At 38.4% G+C, this 15,467-nt stretch overlaps 1 pseudogene; it reads right to left on the bottom strand.

The window, feature by feature from the left end:
* Window positions 1-1,934: 1,934 nt before the first annotated feature.
* Window positions 1,935-14,350, bottom strand: LOC127439764 (transmembrane channel-like protein 1; annotated as a pseudogene).
* Window positions 14,351-15,467: the final 1,117 nt, after the last annotated feature.

Genomic DNA, 15,467 nt, shown 5'->3' with positions numbered 1-15,467 from the left:
AATCATTTAATGTTCATTAACACAGTCTTGGACTTTAGTAGAAGAGCTAATCTGTTTAGGATTAAGCAAGATGTCGTCAGAAAGTTCGGGCACATCGTAGGAAACTAACCTTCTTGTTCTGACACAGCACCTGAATGCCATTAATTGTGTTGGGTTAATTATGTACAAGAAGTCTACTACTATATCATCCGGTAACAGAATTACATTCACACAGATCAGATGTCCACCACATTTGTCTGTGGCGGCAGCAGGTAGGCTACATAATGTTGTAAAGACCTTATTCACGTTCATAAGTAGGTTAACAATAAACAAGTTTTTAAAGTTATTAAAAGTATTGATCAAATTAATGAAATGATTAATCAATACTGTTTTATTTTATCATCAATTAATGCTATCCTTATTCTTGATGTTTTGGCAGAATCAGGCCATGAAAAGTGAATTCAAACAGAGCAGTAGTTTCAATTAACTATGGCTCCCTAAATGAACAAATAAACAAAATCTCAAATGTCTCCTATAAATACTTAATGAAGTCTGCCCATAAATTATGGATGACATTTTGCAATGTTAATGAAACTGATGTGCCAATTCTCTAATAATTAATCGTCAAGATTTTGTATAACTGAAACCAGGATGCCATAACATTCTTAGAATTGTAAGACCTCCATCCTAAAAAGAGACACTCAAAGGATATTTTTCAATGTTGTGGGTCTGAAGGCCCTTACATAAAAGGTACACAGAGTAACCCCAAAACAGAACTGTGTACGCAGTGGAATGACAAGTGAGCCACATGCATCTTTACTGCCAAATCTGTGGCCGTTGGAAAATAATCCTTCATCGGGACACTAGACACCCCTAGAGCTGAGAGCAGATTTGAAAATACAGTACGGTGTATGGAAATGTTGTGGGCCACCTGACAGGCTGATCAAGATCAAGCATGCATGGATTTGGAAATGGGTAAACAATGAAATGGAGAGGAGAGGTATAACAGTGGGCTAAGCCAAGTCATCAATCTACAACAGACGATTTCATTTCACGAAATATGGGGGAATAATGGTGTATTTTACAGCTTCTTATCCTTTCTTATTGGGCTTGGGCCATACTGTATAACAGAAACTTTGTCTAAAAGGGTTATTTCACCTATAAATGAAAATCATTTGCTCACCCTCATATTGTTCCAAACCTGTAAAACTTCAGTCGAGCACAAAAGGAGATGCTAGTCAGAACACTAGCCCAAGTCACCGTTAATTTCCATTGCATGAAAAAGAGATGCAATGAAATTGAATGGTGACTGAGGTTAACACTCTGCCTAACATCTCCTTTTGTGTCATATGGGTTTAGAATAAAACATGAAACAAAACTCATTTGAGTGGACTATTCCTGAAACCACCATGGTTACTCAGAATGAGCCCCTCAGAATGCAATGTCGGATGCATGGAGGGTGCAAGTGTTCTGCTGGCGAAAGAATGCAAGAGCTTGAGTCTCAGAAAGACTTTTAATTTCTAAAAGTTACATTTGGCAAATCAATCAAGCAAACATTTCTAAAACTACCTAAGACAATACATATATAAAACACGCATCAAAATATGAAACAAATGATACAAGTCAAGAAACAATGTGGCGCTAGATTGGCCTATGCGTAACAAGAGCAGTCAATTCTCTTTCACAGAGATAAGAGTTCTATCAATCTAGAGTTACATAGCCACTGAGCCTTTGAGCCTCAGTGAGACATGTATGACATGCAGAGCCATGTGGACCTGGGCACAGGATTTACTGTATATTGTATCACAACATCAGCAAGAAATAAAAATGTTCATATAAGTGCCGAATGTTGTGCACAGCAAGAGGCTTTAATATTTACATCTACTCTTGTAGCCTTACACAAAGGCAACTGTCTACAGAGAATCTGAAAGGATACTGCATGAAAGCTATGGTATTTATCTTCGGTTTGAGTTTCTGTGGTTGCTGTGGGTGTCCTGGAAGATGTCCAGATAATGTGTGGCCCTGGGACACAGCGGTTCTGGTATTTGTGTTGGTAGAGGAGATTCCTTGAGAATGTGGAGTGTGGACCATGTGATGGGTGAATAGTGACCATTCTGTCCAGCCTGTCTGTGATGCCCGGTTTCATTTAAGCTACTGTTCTCTTCATTCATTCTTGAGAAAGGGGCTGTGTAGAGAAAGACACAGAGAGTGAGAGAGGCCTGGGGGGGAAAGAAATTAAAATGAGAGTCTAGCAGGGGACAGACTGATGTTGGCATACTTCTAAACCAGTGTCTCGGAATAAGTTTGACAGATATTGAAACAAGTGGATGTTTTTTATTAGACTGTGGTCACCCAAAAACAACATACTGTATTAACCCTTCAACACTAATGTTATGTTTTTTTTCTGCATTTGTTACAAGCCACTGTCTAGTGTACTGACTGATAGAAGCTATGACCCGTTCTCTGTGCTCTCACCCAAATCGAAGGTGGGGTTGCTGCGTTGTTCTCCTGCATTCCTCACCTGCTCCAGTTCACTGGCTGCCTTTAAGGCTGCAAGTTTATTCTTGTTTTCCTCATTTTGCTAAAAAAACAAAATTAGATCATTCAGAAAATATGATTATGAATGAACCATATACTGTATAACCATATATAATATCATTAAGCATATCTTAAATCAAGTGATATTTGACAAAATGTCATGGAGATATTATATATTTTATATATATATAGAATCTCAACATAGAACATTTAAAAAACCTTTTAAACTTATTTAGATTTGTTTTTAGGCCAAGGTTACTGCTACTGGAGAGTTTACATAATACCATCTGCTCATAGCCTTTGAGGATAGTTCACCTACAAATTTTTCATCATTTACTCACCCTCATGTTGTTCCTAACCTGCATGACTTTCTTCGTGGAACATAAAAGGAGATGCTAGGCAGAACGTTAGCTTCAGTCACCATTCAATTTCTGGGTATGGAAAAAGATATGAAAGTGAATGGTAACTGAGGCTAAAATTCTGCAATTCCTTTTGTGTCCCAGGGAAGAAAGTCATACAGTTTTGATGTTTGCATGACATGCAGAGCAATGTAGACCTGGGCACAGGATTTACTATATACTATATTACAATATCAGCAAGAAATTGATACAAATTTGATCCAGCAAGTTCAATAAATAAACTTAAATTGGTTCAAAATGCAGCAGCCAGAGTGCTGACTAGAACTGATCATATTAGCCCCATTTTATCATTGTTACATTGGCTACCTGTTCAATTTCATATTCATTTAAACATTTTGTTAACTACGTTCAAAGCTTTGCATGTTCTAGCTGCACAGTACTTCAGTGACCTTCTACCACACTATATTCCATCACATTCATTACAATTGCAAAATTATGGCCTGTTAATAGTTCCTAGAATATCAAAATCCACAAGAGGTGGTATCCTTTTCCTATTTGGCTCCTAAATTATGCAATAGTCTCCCTAACACTGTTCGGGACAAAGACACACTCACTCAGTTTAAGTCTAGACTAAAGACTCATCTATTTAGCCAGGCATACACCTAATTTATCCACCAACTCACAATTAGGCTGCTTTAGTTAGGTCTGCCGGAGCACGAAACATTTATCATGATCTACAACTCAAAAAAAATGTTATGGCATTTACACTAATATTATTCTATTCTATTATATTATTCATATCCCGAGGTTACCAGATCCAGCTCTGTTCCTGCTTGGTGTCGGACTCCAATGATATGTGTCTCCGAGTGAAGAGGACTAAATGCAGCCGGTGCCAACCAGACATCACTTCAGTTTACTACAATGGACTTCAGGGGATGAACTGATGCCAACTCCAACCATAAGACATGGGATACTTCATATGCCACTGCCTGAACCTTGGATTTAGGATGGACCTCAACGAAATGTTGAACTGTGATGCAGCTCACTGATCTCTGCCTGCATCACCTTGGTCTAATGATGGACTATAGTCTGTGTGTTCCATCTTAAGAGTATCAATTAATTGCCAACAAAAGCCTTCATCAGCCAACTAATAAAGGACAATGCTTCTATGTGAACTTCTGCAGTTAATCCAGGATGAACTTCAAAGACATTAGTCATTAAACAAATATTTTGTATTAACTGTTAGATTAAACACTGGCCCTTAACACTTACTTAGTTTACTCATTTTAAACCATCACCTGCACTGCACATAAATAACTAATATTGGCATTATATTCACGCTGGTTAGCCAGAGGGGAATTGGCCCCCACAGAGAGCCTGGTTTCTCCCAAGGTTATTTTTCTCCATTAACCAACATCTTACGGAGTTTTATGTTCCTTGCCACATCGCCTTCAGCTTGCTCACTGGGGTTCTAAATACAATTATTATTTAATCATTTATTTTTATACACAATTTACAATCATATTTAATCACAATACACAATGATGACTGTAAGACTTTATAGATATTTCAGTTTCATTTTCTGTTAATGCATGATTTTCTGTAGAGCTGCTTTGAAACGATGTGTGTTGTGAAAAGCCTTATACAAATAACAATGACTTGATGCAGATTAGAAAATTATTTGGGTGAACTGTCCTTTTAACATTTGATATATACAATACCCAACTAACTGTTTGAAGTTTCTTTTTCAGCTCCATGTTTACCCGTTTGTATGTTTTAGAAGTGGACTGCAGATAATATATTTAAAGAGAAAAATTATCGAAAAAGATTCATCAGTAGGCTACATTCGTTTATATTCATAGAAAACTACATATGGACGCACTGAGATGTTTACACTGACACCAAGAGCAAAAGGACAGGACCAGTCTGGGGTTCGAGGCATAACTCGACACTTTCTCGAACAAGGGAGGAAATTCCGACTCCAAACTTTCCTGAATCACATCAAACATTCCGTTTTTCCCACTGCAGGAAGCGTACAAGTAAGGGATCGAGGACTTTTATAGAAACTCTTTGAAAAACTGAACCCTAAACTGGTTACCAACAACTAAACTTTAAAAGCTTTTCAAATATATGTAAATCTTTAATTGCTTCATTTATTTCTATATTTTATCATTGTTGACCTTCCTGGTGAAGAGTAAAAGTTGCGAGAAGTTTTTGATTTGCTATCTGCTGAACTCTAGTGGTAAAGATAGACCAGTACAGGACTCGCCGGTGCTTCGGAGCCTGTCAATCACTCAAATACTGTTTCTTTTTACACGTGACGCGAATAAGCTCTTGTGATAAAAAAAAATAAAAAATAAAAACAGTTACCAATTACTCATGTTTAATTGTTCGTAATCCTTTTCGCTTTCTTCAATATTTTCCATTAAAACCTCGTACAGGCCTACCTTTAATTGAATTGTTTTAAGCACTTAACCCAGCTGGAGAAAATCGATCTTAAGCTGGTAGCAGTGTTTTGGGACATGGTAGCTGGTTTCTATCTGATCCAAGCAGGTCATTAGCTGGTCCAAGCTGGGAAACCAGTTGGTCATACCAGCTTAAGGTGGTCAAGCTGGTTTGTGGAACATGGTAGCTGGTCAACCAGCTAAGGGCCAGCCTGGACCAGCTCATGACCAGCTTGGACCAGTTGTGTTCCAAAACACAGCTACCAGCTAAAGATGAATTTTCCTGCAGGGTTTGCATCCTCTGAAAACTCTTTATTTTACATTAAATCACTTCGTTCTGGATGTAGCATTTCGGATTGTTCTTTTGCTAAACGGGCCAGATACATGGACATGTGCAGCCGTAGCAGATTTAATGCTGGAAGACACAGAGTATAGAACGCTCCCATCCTAATACACACACGCCCACACACATTTAAAAATATGGTGAAATATGAGTTGTATAGCCTATTGTGCTTTATTCTGAAAGGGAGACAACATGCCTTCTAATATGATACATTTCTCACCAGATCATCTTCTGGTTAAGGAGATCATCCCTAGAACATTGCCACTGACATCAAACTCTGAATAGGATGGCTAAAGAAGAAAGCACACCACAGGATAAGAATAAGAGGGAATCCTGGCTACTAGAGTCTGTTTGCATTGTGGATACTCACAAAGCCATCCTCCAGATCCCAGCACCAGCAGTTGTTCAGGAAATGCACCTGTACTGCAATCAGCAGAGTGATGCAAGTTATTGAATCAGAAATGTAACAAACAAACTCCTGTCAACATGGACGTTGATGAGTATAACAGTAATATGCAATACTGCATCATAGTTTAACAAAGACCTAGTTTTATTTTGTTCAAACTACAAACTGAAATAACCACACATCCTCAGTACCTGTCCCATCATTGTCTCCCAGCAAGGTCCTCTGTGAATATCAGCAGGGTGCACTGTGATTGGAGGAGCAGCTGAGTTGTCTGGTACCATCCCATTATACAGATTGGCCTGCCAGATTGCGAAGAAGAATATGACAATCCCCTCCTCTGCCCTCTTCAAAATGCAGGATGCAACAGATTGATGTCCAAATTAGTAGGAGAAATGACCTTTGTATATTTGGCACACATATTTGGTGTTAACAACATTAGTTAACGTGAACTAACAATGAACAATACTTTAACAGCATTTATTAATCTTGGTTAATGTTAATTTTAACATACTCTTATCATATATCTTAACATAACATACTTTTAACAAAAGTTGTTAATGCACCATAGTTCATAAACTAACAAGAACTAAGAATGAACAATTGTATTTTTATTAACTAAGATTAATCAATGCTGTTTGATTGTTTATTCATGAAACCCAATGCATTAACTAATGTTAACAAATGGAACCTTATTGTAAAGTGTTACCGCTTTTGACAAAGCTACTGTAGAATGATGGAAATCATTACCACTCTGTACTTCACAAAGACTGAAGAAAGAATTGTGAGCACTCTAGTCTTGAGTTAAATGACAGCTGTACATTTAGTTGGATGGCATCTATAAGAGCTATGATGATTGTGTAGAGGTTACCCAGGAAGAGGGCGAAGATGCGGCCCAGCTGCCACTGAAGGGTAATGCGTGGATGATAGTTCTCTACAGTGCTTAACACATCAAAAAGCATCAGACAGAACATTCCCAGCAGTGACATCACCATGTTCACCTGCGAATATGTACACACACAAACAGGGCTCCTACAGTGTTTAAACTTCAAAGAATTTTTAAATTGTGATTTCCAGTCCAGGAAAAGTCATGGTAATTAATAAAATCTTAAAGATAAGGAAATAAATACATAACACACACACACACTTTGCTCAATACTTTGTTGAAGCACCTTTGGCACCAATTACAACCTCAAGTCTTTTTGAGTATGATGCTACAAGCTTAGCACACCTATTTTTGGGCAGTTTCTCCCATTCTTCTTTGCAGGACCTCTCAAGCTCCATCAGGTTGGATGGGGAGCGTCGGTGCACAGCCATTTTCAGATCTCTCCAGAGATGTTCAATCGGGTTCAAGTCTGGGCTCTGGCTGGGCCACTCAAGGACATTCACAGAGTTGTTCCTTGGCCAATCCTTTGTTATCTTGGCTGTGTGCTTAGGGTTGTTGTCCTGTTGGAAGATGAACCTTCGCCCCAGTCTGAGGTCCAGAGCGCTCTGGAGCAGGTTTTCATCAAGGATGTCTCTGTAAATTGCTGCATTCATCTTTCCCTCGATCCTGACTTGTTTCCTAGTTCCTGCCGCTGAAAAAGGGATGGTATTGGCCAGGTGATGAGCGGTGCCTGGTTTCCTCCAGACATGACGCTTGCCATTCAGGCCAAAGAGTTCAATATTTGTGTCTCATGGTCTGAGAGTCCTTCAGGTGCCTTTTGGCAAACTCCAGGCGGGCTGTCATGTGCCTTTTACTGAGGAGTGGCTTCCGTCTGGCCACTCTACTATAAAGGCCTGATTGGTGGAGTGCTGCAGAGATGGTTGTTCTTCTGGAAGGTTCTCCTCTCTCCACAGAGAAATGCTGGAGCTCTGTCAGAGTGACCATCAGGTTCTTGGTCACCTCCCTGCTAAGGCCCTTCTCCCCCAATCGCTCAGTTTGGCCAGGCAGCCAGCTCTAGGAAGAGTCCTGGTGGTTCCAAACTTCTTCCATTTACGGATGATGGAGGCCACTGTGCTCATTGGGACCTTCAATGCTGCAGAAATTTTTCTGCACCCTTCCCCAGATCTGTGCCTCAATACAATCCTGCCTCAGAGGCCTACAGACAATTCCTTGGACTTCATGGCTTGGTTTGTGCTCTGACATGCACTGTTAACTGTGGGACCTTATATAGACAGGTGTGTGCCTTTCCAAATCATGTCTAATCAACTGAATTTACCACAGGTGGACTCCAATCAAGTTGTAGAAACATCTCAAGGATGATCAGTGGAAACAGGATGCACCTGAGCTCAATTTTGAGTGTCATGGTAAAGGCTGTGAATACTTATGTACATGTGATTTTTGTTTTCGTTTTTATTTTTTTAATGTGCAAAGATTTCAAACAAACTTCTTTCACGTTGTTATTATGGAGTATTTGTAGAATTTTGAGGAAAATAATGAATTTAATCCATTTTGGAATAAGGCTGTAACATAACAAAATTTGGAAAAAGTGAAGCGCTGTGAATACTTTCCAGATGCACTGTATATTGTAATGCTCAGCTGAAATATTTAATCAGCTTGAAATTTAATAAAATATAATACAAAGAAATAGATTGTAAAATGAATCGAGATTTTTAAAATGAAAAGAGGTGCAATCCTTGTCCAGTAATTACAAACGGAAAAGTCATGTAAATAAATTGGTTAAAAGGTAACCCTAAGTAAAACATGGACTGGCTTATGCAAATTCTTTTCATTGATTAACAAGAGAATTTACATTGTACAGTTTACAACTTCATCACCAGTGTTACATAACCTCCAACCTCATTCCTCTCCCACCATCCGTAGTTCTCCAGTCCTTGCAAAGCAATTTTCTGGGACCTGTGCACCACAAATTAGATCAAGTACCCACTCCCTGTCTGACTGCACAGCACCAGGAAGTTGGCCAGCACTCTGAGGAATCTTGTCAGGTGAATTTTGTCATCTTTTCTGCTCTCTTGCTCTTCCACAATGGCCTCCTGTAAAAATGCCGAAATTATTATGAGGCTAGGAGAGGCTAGATTGAAGCCACTGCCAGAGAGTAGCATACCTTAAAGCTTGTGATGATGAAAGCAAACTTGTTGTCTGCTGTCTCAGGATTTCCAATGAAGTAGTCCCAGCTAGTAAACATCTTCCAACTAAAATAACTAACTAAAGCTGATGTCATCTCCGGCACCTTCTTTATTGGAATTGCATGCCATACTGTTGAGTATCAGTGAGCAAACCAACTCAGAAATGGTATGTTCTAAATGGCAAATGGTGCTTATGGACACACCCAATAGGGGAGTCTGGGGCTAGTTGTCACACGTGGAAATTGCCACAAGTGCTATATATCTCAGTTACGATAATTGGAGTCGAAAGTTCAGTTGTGTACATGAGTGCTTTCTCTTGTTTTCTCTTTGTTTTGTATGGTAGTTTACATTTATATTTAGTCATTTAGCAGATGCTTTTATCGAAAGCAGCTTACAAATGAGGAACATAACAAGCAATTTGTCTTACAAAAGTCAACAATATCTGCCATATCAAACTGCCAGGCTCCAAGAGTAGCTATAGTAGAATGGAAGCTTGTGCAGAAGAAAGAGACAGACAAAGAAAGGGATTTTTTTTTTATTTTTATTAAATAGTAAATCGCATCATGCTTTTGGATTGATTAAGTGCTCACTATAGAGAGGTGTTTTTCAGCTATTTCTTGAATGTTGAGATGGTTTCAGCAGATCGGGTGGAGGTTGGAAGCTCTTTTTGTTGGCAAACATTTTTTGTTACCTTTTCCATTTTTGGTGTTTCATGAATCGTTTCATGTCTCACAACTGTTTTACAAATTTTGAAAAGCCTAAACTATAGAGGTGAAGATGTTGTTTTGGTGGGTCGATGTTACTCCAATGTTCACATGAAGCCTACCCCACTGGTTTAATGGCAGGTTCCATTGTGACAACTAACCCCATATAGTAAGAAGGACAACTTGTGTTCATTGAACTGTATCTTTTACCCTGAACAATAATGGTGGAAATATTTATTAGATTTTTGTAGCCAAGACTTTAAGGTATATGGCTATGTATTAATTGACAAAAAATAAGACTAGGGTGAGAAATATTCTCTGGAGTAAAAAGTGTGATAACTAGCCTTGGTCTCCCCTGTATATATTAATGTTTATGAAATGGATATGAAGACTATAAAGGCTAAACATGTCACTATACAATATACTTTACTTACTTTACAATATAACATTACTCATGTCATGATTACCACAATGTACGTAGCTATATGCCACTGTGCCAATGCCAACCAGGAAGTATGACAGGGGTATGCAGAACTTGAGCCACCCAATGGCCCACTGGTTGTTGTAATAGCCATAGAAGAGTACGGGGTACTTAGCATAGCCCTGAAAAATTAAAAATAAACCATTGTCTTAACTAATGATGTACTGATGTAATCAATGAAGTACTGTATAAGGTATATAACTTTATGTATGATCATATATAGAGGCTTTACCCCAAAGTCCCATAAGACTGCAAAAATCATGGCACAAGCCTCTTCCTCTTCCTCTCTGGCCACTGTCTTCTCTGGGCCATATGGTTTCCCCATCAGAGCCTGAAAGGTGAGAAAGAAAGCATAATTATTCTTGTATCTCATTGTTTCTCTTGAAGAAAAATTCAATCATGATCAATAAAAGAATAGACTGGATATATTCAAGGGAATATGTCACATGTGATGCTGCATTATTAATATTGAATGTTATTTAAAACTTTGCTGGATCCAATACATTTCTCACCTCTGGAAACATCACCAGCCCAAACGTCAGTCCGAATAGAATCATTTAAATGCCGTACATCCACCTCAAAAATATGAAGTAGGATGCAACTGAAGAGCCAAAATGACCTATAAGAAAATTTAAAAATTGGAATAAAAAATTCCAAGAAGTTGGAATAAAATTAGTAAGAAAAACCAGTAGGACAAAGAAGGAAGATCAAACTGAGAGAGGTCACACTTTCTATTTCCTTTATCTTCATCTCCCACGGGATGCAGGCAGTCTTGAAGTTCTCAAAGTCATGCTGAAGCTTCATCCATTTTTGACAATCAGAGCAATAAAGAAAAAGTATGTCCTCTCTGAAGCTGCAGAGGGAGCTATTCAGCTCCATCACTTTCATAATGACTCCCACCTTCATCAGCATGACCTTGTAGACGTAGAGCTTCCTACCTTTGCCCTTTCCCAGGGCACCTTCGCATTTCTCCACAAACTCCCGTGACTCCCTAAGACAAGACAAAACTTTGTAATACTGCCTTTTTGAAAGCTGGTGTTAACAGTATGTGCAAAAACAGCACTGAATGTACCTGAGGATAACTAGTTTTTTTACACATGGGCCAGGGCTTTCCTCTCAGTGTGGCGATGAGCTTTTTCTTTTCGTCTATGGCTTCATTTAACTTTTCCAGCTCCTCTGGAGTCAGAGACCCCAAAATTACTACTGTCTCCTTGTCCTTATCATCTTTGACTCTGAATCAGAGTCTGATTCAGACTCAGATTTAGACTCTGACTCTGAGCTGGGAATCAAGTGGATGCAGGTCAGTATTATAAATATCCTTTTTTATTGGGGGGCAATATTTTCCCCCTTGGTATTGATTTTCAGGTGCATTTTTTTACCTTTATGATGGCATAATTTATTCTAGCCATTAGGGCCGTTTCTGAGCATTTGAAGGCCTTAAGAGAAATCCCCCCACCCCCATCCCATTCACCAGGTCATTGCATTCTCCCTTCCCACTCGGGCCACAGGGGGGCCTCCTACACCTTTCTAATTGAGACATAACAGATGAGTCTGAGTCTAACTCGAAGCTTATAGTATGTTTAAAAAAATTACCTTGCTTTGTGGGGCCCCTGGTGTCTCGGGGACCCTAAGTGCCCGCCTATAATGCTTATAGCTAGAAATGGCACTGTAAGCCATATAAAAATACACCGCATTGTTCATGTACTCTATGTCAAATATGTCAAGTGATTGAATTTAATTATTCACATATAAAAGTAGCTGTAAATAATGCACAACATATCAAAACTTAAATAAATGCTCTACTTGAAGAGATTTTATATAATTGGTCACTTCACATGTTAGATTATACAGCTCTCTACTGTCTCCCACCTCAGCAGATTTTAATATAATCACTTTTTAAAATTTTGGGGTTGTTGGTAGTGTTTTCTAAGCCGATTGCAAGGTTTATCATGAAAATAACATCATATTAGCTTCATATTAAAAAAATTATTTACTATGAAACAAGATTACTGACCAAACCTGACAGTAACAGTTCACTATAGTGTCTGCAGAGCTATTAAATCCACTAAAGAAAGACCTAAAATGGAATATGAAATCTATCAAATGTAAGATAACGGAGGAAAAAACAGAGGAGTTAATTACAGAGGGAACTAGGTAAAACTAGTAAAATAATACGTAGTCTCAGGCTTTCTTTCACCTTGAAGGGCACATTGTGACAATACTTCTGTTTTGTCTTCCTATGATTTTCATTTTCATCCTCCTTTTTAACTTTTTTCTTTGCCTTTTTCTTCGACACCTCCTCCGTCTCATCCTCTTGCTTTAGTGTCTTGGTTCTTTCATTTTTAATATTCTTTTTCTCTTTGATGCATTCTTCCTCAACCACCTCTTCATCTCATCCTTTCTTCTGTGCTGTTTTCCATGTTTTTCAGCCTCTTTTCTCTCTCGGGGTGTTTTGTGGTATTTCTCATACTTCTCTGTTCTTTTATAGGCCGATCTCTTTTCTGAAGCTCTCCTCCTACCGACCTTACCATTTTTCTCTCTTTTTTTTTTTTGTCCTCTCATGTCATCTGCTTCTCCTTCTCTCCTTCAAAATTACCCTCCACTTCCTCATAGTAAAGGCTGAACTCATTATCTTTCCCTGCAAAAAATGCTTGTACATTAGTAGTTGACATGACATGTCAAGCATTGTTCTACTAAAACTACCAAAAAAAAAAAAAAAAAAAAAAAAAATATCTAATTCTTGTTTAATTGCCATGCATATTATTTAAGGTCATGTAAAATATGTACTTTTAAAAATGAATTTGTCACATTGCATGACAATCTAAAGCTAAAATATGATTAAAATGTAATTGTGACCAGCACCTTACAAATATATATATATATATATATATATATATATATATATATATATATATATATATATATATATATAATATCTTATATAATGTAAAATCAAATAAATATATACATTTCCATTATATTTCCCTTCATATAAATTGTAACCTAATATCTTGATGTTAAAATAAATTAGGTTCATATCCATGTTTATGTCCATGTTATTTGTCAACTACCCTTTTTACCATTTACATACCAGTTAGAATAAATACAAAAATAAAAAAATACAATACAAAAAATTGCAACCTACCATCATCCACCTCAGTGCTAACTGTAAAGGTAAACAGAACTAAAATTATAGTCATAGAATGGAAACAAAACAAGACATTGAGAAGTTCTGTAAGGTCAGACATGAGGGGTTCCCAGCTGGTGTTTAATGTCTGCTGTACTGTTTGTGACCACAGTGTAACCAGACCGGTAAGCGCTGACCGGGTCATTACATGCTTATAGTTGTGTTGTTCAATAGACACAATGGTGCTTGTCAGTGCAAACTGTCCTCTCACAGGGGTCAAAGGGCAAAAGAATTAAAGTAATGGTCAAAGTACATACACACTCAGACAAAGTTCATATTTGCTGTATGACCACCATGACATTGAGCACAGCTGAAAAATATGATTTGGTCATTAGGTTTGCATCAAAATGCAATTGCCTAGAAAATTATAATTCCCTTTTAGGCATAAGGCATAAATTCCCTTTCAAATGAATGAACAATTACAATTCTTCTTGAATAAGTATCACACAATCATTACCAGATTTATAAATACTGAGGCAAACTGTGAGATGGAAATGTATAATGTGGCTAAGCTTCTTTACAAACAAGGTTATCATTATTATTATTAATTCAACTGGTGCTAAAGAAGATATAATAAACACATCACCAAAGTAATTGTTAAAGCTACAGAAAGAAAGCAATAATCATTATATTTACCATCAATTTCAGTGGCGATGAGTTTCTGTTGTGGCATCCTCCTACTGAGTGGCCTTCACTCTGTGCATGTGTGTGACCTTGTGTTTGTGCATATCCATGCATGCATATGTGTGTGTGATGATGATGCAGCAGTGGACCATGCCCTGGCTGAATAGAGACTGAGAGGTGATGAGTACCTTGCTTGAAGAGTTCACTTTTTACTACCATTCAGCAACCTCGTTCAGGAACACAAACCAATCGAAACTCTAGAGCCTCTCAGTTTCACCCGTTTCAATTATTCAACAGAGTAATGACTCTTTTTTTTTTTTTCACACTGTACCAAGCCAAAAAAAAAGAGGATGACGGTCTAATGACTGACTATAGAAAAAGTAAAGGAGAGAATATAAGATAAGTGCCACAGGGTCTTACAGGTTCACTTTTACTTATAGTGCAAAAGTCACCCAAGTACCAATCCAGGAAATGGTGCAATCATCATAAAATCAGTGCAGTAGCACTAAGATGTTAAAGGAATGCATTCATTTGGGAAAAGGAGATATTAGATACAGTATATTGAGAGCCTAAAACATGGATGTTTTAAAATATTTAACATGGAAAGAAAGAAAGAAACACATGCAGCTTAAACATACTGAGTGATGCAGTGCCAGTACTGTCATGTTTGTTGCAGAGATGAGGACCCAAATGCAGAGTTCAAAACCAAAAATACTTTATTTACAAACAAACTCCCATGAGGGGGGAAACATGAACCGCCCCATAGGAGAAAAAGCAATCCAGGAACTGGGGCAGAGGATGATGGGGAACCAGGACCGACCAGACCGAACCAGGCTGGGGAACAGGATCGACAAAAGCACTGGAAAACACATACAGGACCGACTAAATAGCAAGACCAACTGGCACTGGACAGCAAACATGAGGAGACTAAAATAGGGAGAGAAATCTAGCAGGTGAGACTAATGAAACAATAATGAGCAAACAAGGTGGTGGGGTGTGACAGAGAAGCATGTGGCGATACAGGAACAATAACAAATCCACGTGTTCTCACAAGAAGACACTTGTGTGAGAATTCAGCCACATGCACACCCGACACCTTTCCGAAGTGACCGAACCTCAGCACAAACATGAAGACAGCTCACGATCTGGGAGCACGGCGTGAAGTGAGCGCAACGTGCGGATGCGAGAGACAGATACAAAGACTGACATAAATTATTGACACGAGTGCATGCAGCCAAGATGACACAAGCGCGATGCACCCACGTCAATAACAGACAGACAAGGTGTATGAAAGTCCAGGCCCCAACACAGACCGGAACTGAACTAGACAGGAAGT

This window comes from Myxocyprinus asiaticus, chromosome 4, assembly GCF_019703515.2.
Source record: "Myxocyprinus asiaticus isolate MX2 ecotype Aquarium Trade chromosome 4, UBuf_Myxa_2, whole genome shotgun sequence".
Taxonomy (NCBI): Eukaryota; Metazoa; Chordata; class Actinopteri; order Cypriniformes; family Catostomidae; genus Myxocyprinus; species Myxocyprinus asiaticus.
This window is presented reverse-complemented; position numbering and strand designations above follow the sequence as displayed.